Source organism: Pteropus alecto, unplaced genomic scaffold (genome assembly GCF_000325575.1).
Source record: "Pteropus alecto unplaced genomic scaffold, ASM32557v1 scaffold75, whole genome shotgun sequence".
NCBI lineage: Eukaryota > Metazoa > Chordata > Mammalia > Chiroptera > Pteropodidae > Pteropus > Pteropus alecto.
The window spans coordinates 679,877-685,864 of NW_006440638.1; the positions used below are offsets into that span (position 1 = coordinate 679,877).

Genomic DNA, 5,988 nt, shown 5'->3' on the forward strand with positions numbered 1-5,988 from the left:
AATAATGCCCTCTACCAGCACTTCTGTCTGAGAGAAAGCTGCCCCTTCAGCACTCGCCCCAAAGCCAGACAACTCAATTCCTCCCTGTATGTCCTTGGCACCTTACGAGCTGCTGCCCCAGAGCTGGAGCTCACAATGAGTGAGAAAGTCACTAAGTAAGTTTGTGCTTGGGCCCCTTAAGAGGAAAGTCTGCAAATCCCTCAGCCCTGTCTCATTCTGACACAATCTCCACTGGTTTTCACAGCCAGAAGTTGTAAGGACTTCTCTTTCTGGCACTGGAACCCTAGGCTGGAAAGCCTGGTGTGGAAATGAAACCCCTCACTCTTCCAGCTAAACTTCAGGAGACTCCTAATGATGGCTCTTCTGTAGTTTAGTTGTAATTTTGAAGTAGTTTTGAGAGGAGGCAAGAACTGCGTACTCCACCAGCGTACTCCACCATCTTGACCAGAACTCATAAAGGACTCTTAAAACTTAATAATAACAAGATAAATAACTAAATTAAAAATGGGCAAAATATTTAAGCAAACATTTTATCAAAGAAGATATACAAAAGGCAAATAAGCACATAAAAAGATACTTAACATCATTAGTCATAAAGGAAATGCAAATTAAAACCACAATGACTTATAAATGACACCAAAAACCATAAGCAACAAAAATAAAACTAGATCAATTGGACATCACTGAAATTAAAGATGTTTGTTCTTCAAAAGACATCAATTAAGAAACTAAAGTGGCCTACAGCCATGCTACCCTGAACAAGCCTGATCCTGTCTGATCTAGGAAGCTAAGCAGAGTCGGGCCTAGTTAGTACTTGGATGGGAGACCACCTAGGAAGACCAGGTGCTGTAGGTGTAAAAAAATAAAAAATAAGGGATTATAAACTGACAAGGTCTTTGCAATCTGTGAGGTCAATCAAGGGTTGCCTTGCCTAAAAAATAAATAATAATAATAATAAAATAAGAAACTGAAGTGACAATCCACAGAATGGTAAAAAATGTTTTTGCTAATCATATATCTGATCAGAGAGTTGTATTTAGAATATTTAACAAAATTTTACAGCTCTATAAAAGCACAAATAACCCAATATAAAATGAGCAAATGATCTGAATAGACATTTTCTCAAAGAAGATATAATAAGCACAGAATAAGATGCTCAACATCATTAGCCATTAGAGAAATGAAAATCAAAACCACAGTGAGCTACCACTTTATACCCACTCAGATGGCTAGAATTAAAAATACAGAAAATACTAAGTGGTGACAAAGATGTAGAGAAAAATGGTACCGCTGCTTTGGAAAATGGTACCGCTGCTTTTGGGTCTGGTAGTTTCTCAAACGTTTGAACTATACAACCCAGAAATTCCACTCCAGGGTATATAGCTGAGAGAATGGAAAACATACATCCATGCAAAAACTTGTACACGAATGTTCACAGCAGCATTATTCACAATAGCTAAAAAAAAAAAAAAGGAAACAACCTAAGTGTTGATCAATTGATTGATGGATAAATAAAATGTAGTATATCTATATAATGAATATTAACTGGTAATAAAAAGGAATAAAATATTGACACATGCTAAAACATAGATTGATCTTGAAAACATTATGTTAAGTGAAAGAAGCCAGTCAAAAAGGACTAGATATTGTATAATTCCATGTAGATGAAATTTCCAGAATAGGTGAATGTGTAGAGACAGAAAATAGTTTAGTGAACAACTGGGGCTGGGAGAGTGAGGTGGCTGGGTGGGTAGGATTGGAGGGTGAATATTTCTTTATGGGGTAATGAAAATGTTCTGAAATTGATTGTAGTGATGATTGTAAAACTCTAAATATACTGAAAGTCATTGAATTATACACTTTTAAAAGGTGAATTGTGTGGTATGTTAATTGTATCTCAATAAAGCTATTAAAAGAAAAAAAACACGGTATCTAACAGAAGAGCTTCATTTAAGAAGACTGACCATTCTTCTTCCAGTGTCCCCGTCAGGATTAATCCAGAGTGGGACAATGGAGGTGGAGGATGAAAAGGTGGGTAACCAACTTCTCCAGGCACACCATGAAGCCCTCCCAGGAGCCCTGTGCTGGATTGAGGCCATCAACTATCAGGAAAGCCTGCCTGCCTCTTACTTCAGTGCTTCTCAATGCAACCTCCAGGCAAGGCCTGGCCCAGAGAAGCCAAAGATCATTGTGTTTTTGTTGAAGGAAGAGCTGTGTGAATCATTGTGATAGATGCAGTTGAGACATGGTTCTCAGTCCTTATGACTGAACTGGACCCAAGACAAATGTTGTAAATGGAGCAGCTGGTCGTTCTGGTCCAAGATAGGCAGTGCATTAAATAATGAATATCAGTTGCCAACATTCTAAAGGCAGGAAATTTCATACAAAGAATCTAATTTTGGGCTCCTTCTGGACAGGCACAGTTTTCTCAGGTGGATGGTGGTTGCCTCTCATTAGATGATCACAAATGTTCCAGTCTGTCCCAGGCTAGCCTGGTCTTCTTCATGCTTTCATGTTACACATTTGCCCTGGGAAATGTGCATTTTTTCCCAGCCTATTTTCCCACAAGACTGCCAGAACCTGTTGCTGGGGCTCCAGAACAATCTTGGCATTCAGTCAACAGACTTCGTTCACATTGTAGGAGTGGGAGGCACAAAGTTTTCTGAGGCCTAGATGCAGAACTTGCCCAATGCCACTTCTGCCACGTTCTGTTGGCCAAAGCAAGTCATAATGCCAGCCATACTCAAAAGGAGGGTAATAGATTCCATCTCTGATTGGGAGGTGCTGCAAAGCCATGTCACAAAAGGTACAGAGATAGAAAGGGGGCAAAATTGAGGCCATTTTTATAATCATGGCTTACATGGTACCAGGCACACAACAGGGGCTAGGTAAGCAACGACTTGCACTTCAAGGGCACATCCACCTCCTGCAGCCATTCTCAATCCTTAGCCTGGCTTGAAGCCAGAAAGATGGAGGGAAGGGGTTCACCCTCAGAACACTCCATCTACCAGGGCCCTTTGAAAGCAGCTATAATTTTCCCTCCACCCTTCCATGCACGATCAGATGCCCTCTCTTGTTGTTGTTGATCGTGAGGATGTTAGGTGTTATTGTGGCCATATTTATACTCCCAGGAGGACACTGCCACAGAGCTCCTGCTCCATCTTTCCATCCTGGTAAGTTCAAGGAGCAAGCGGCCTTACTGAAACTCACAGTGTCTGCATGGTAGATTGAGTCTCGCTGTAGAACAGAAAGCCATGATGCTGTAAAGGGGCATGGGCAGAAAGCAGAGGCCCCAGAGATGGGTGACAAGAGGAGACAAGCCAGATGAGAGCTGGAAACCCCACATGCTCAGACAATGATTGTCTCCTAAGCCCTTGGACTGCAAAACAGCCATCTTTCTCTCACCCTCTCACCTCATATAGAGGCTTCTCCCTACCAGCCAGAGTGTAGATTGTTGGTTGCACTTTAAAAATGAGGAAGTTGAGACCAAAGCCTGGAGGTATTTGCCCAACGTCATTCAGTGAGTTAGAGGCAAGGGGAATCTTGACTTTGAATTCCAGGCTCGGTATATGTTGCTTAACACCGCCCTGCACCATTTCCAATGGTTTACTGATTATTCCACCCTGAAGTAAAGGCTGCTCTACCATACTCAACCAGAGAGGTCAGAAGAGAAAGAGGCTTCAGGTAGCTGCCAGTGCCCTTAGTTATTGGGTACCTGCATTCCCTCCTCTCTACTCCACCACTCTCATTTTCTTGCCTTGGACACATCACACGCTCCCACATCTCTGCACTTTTGTTCATGCTGTTCCATCTTCCAGATACTCCTTCCCACACTCCCCAGACTGGCAAACTCCTACTTATCTTGCAAGACTCTATCTAAGTGGTACCTCCTTCCAGGAGCCCTCCCTGACTCCCTCAGCCCAATTGAGGTCTCCTGTGGGCTCCGTAGGCTCTTCCTCCTGCTGTTTTTAAAAGATCATTTTCATCAATTTGTGAGGCTGTGAGGAAATAAGCAGTAGCTCTCAGTCACTATTGGAGTGACAAGTGGCAAAAGCTTCTCTCAGGACAACTGGATAATCAAACTGTTTTCCAAATTTCAAATGCACACACCTTTTGACCTGACAATTCCAATCTTAGAAATTTATTCCACAGTAAACTCATTCACAGGCTCAAAGGAATCATGGAAAGTCCATTCTGTGGAATCTCTTCAGCCTTAGTCTATGGACTGATGAGGAATAAAGTAAGTGACAAAAGTCAGGCACAAAACAGCAGATATGGGATGCTCCTAGCAGTGTAAAAATATGAAGGAATGTGTAGAATTGTGTGCTTGAATATGTGTAGACTATTTCCAGAAGGATACATTCTAGATAATGCTAAAAATGGGTGTCTCTGGATTTTTAAAAACCTCCTCATGTATATTTTACCTGTTTATAAAGTAACAATATCTTAGCTATGGAAAGCAGACTGACCTATAACCTTTTATAAAGTTCAGATATTGTTTTCCATGCACATGCATGACCTTTCAAAATATAGCCATAATAAGTAAACCTGAAAGGGAGCAAATAATCTCGGAGTATTATATTTTCTATGCATGTCTCCCTCTCACTTCAATCTGGATTGAGAAGAATTGTGTCTGAAGCCAGGACCATGCCCCCCCACCACCATGTCCTGCCACCAAGAAAGGCTCAGGAAATATCTGATGAATGAATAGATGAGTGGAGGGATGGATTACTGAGTGGAGCAGTCCTTGAATTCCTAGTTCATACCTGAACCAGCACCAGTGTCCTCCCCAGATCCTGAGGTCAGGATGATGCCATACCCAGAGCTCCACGAGGCTCTCAGACACCTTGAATCTTCACTGTCAGGAAGCAGAGATTCTCCCCTCCCCCTCACACAGTCACCATTCTCTCTGACATTTCTTCTTGTCTTTACTCTCCAGCTTTACCTGACCCTTTATTGAGGAAGTCCAGACAAAAATGATGGACACTACAGACAGACAGACAGACAGGCAGGCAGGCAGGCAGGCAGACAAAAAATGATGGAAAAAGCCAGGCTTCAGAAATCCCACTTGGCCACCAACTTACTAATAAGCCCTGGGTAACTCTTTATCTCTTTGAGCTTCGCTTTCCTCATCTGTGAATGGGGAGACAATTCCCCTTTCCAGGCTGCTCTGAGGATAAAATGAGATCAGGTATGAAAACACATAGAAAATGCCAGGCACACAGTAAGTGCGTATAACGTCATCCATCCCTTTCCCCACTCCCTGATCCTTGCCTCAGGGGTCTGGCAGTACCTGAAAAGATCAAGTTGGAATATAGACACTTAAACAATAAACACTATTCAAAAACTAAGTGTTTGTGTTAAAAATATAAAAGCAGCCACCAGAAAAATAGAGATAGAAGATAAATTTTCAAAAACAGTAGAGGGAAAAATTGGAACAAAGACAATTTGGTCAATTTTGAAATGTAAACACATTAAGAAGAGAAACTAAAATGTCTACAAATAAGCCCAAACAGATTACCAACTACAATAAACATTAATGTTTTCAATTCCCCTATTAAAAAGCAGAGACTCTCAGGATTCTCATGATGCCCAACTGCATGTGTATAAAAGAGACAAAGCATCTCAAGAGCTATCTTGGGGTTGGAGGCCCTTCCTGCCACCTCCCCCTACTCCAATCTCACCTGTCCTGATGCTCCATGCCTCTAATGCATAGAGCTGGCCATTAGGACCCTCTCTCTGGATGGCAGGGGAGCACTTTTTCATCACTGAAGTTGGGGCTGGCTCGTGATGGCAGTCAACTTGTCAATCACCTTCTTTCTGCAAATTAGGAAGGATGCTCAATCCTCAATTGTCCACCTTCCAAAAGCAGTAACTGGCTACAACATTGCTACTTTCAATGACTTTGAAAGCAGCTGCAGCTGCATACAACCCATGCTGGGACTAAAACCTCTCCTCCTCTCTCATCACCAGCACTGAGCTCTTGGA

General features: G+C 42.1%; 1 pseudogene; it reads left to right on the top strand.

Moving 5' to 3' along the window:
• The first annotated feature begins 736 nt into the window (after window positions 1-736).
• Window positions 737-855, top strand: LOC112484394 (annotated as a pseudogene).
• Window positions 856-5,988: the final 5,133 nt, after the last annotated feature.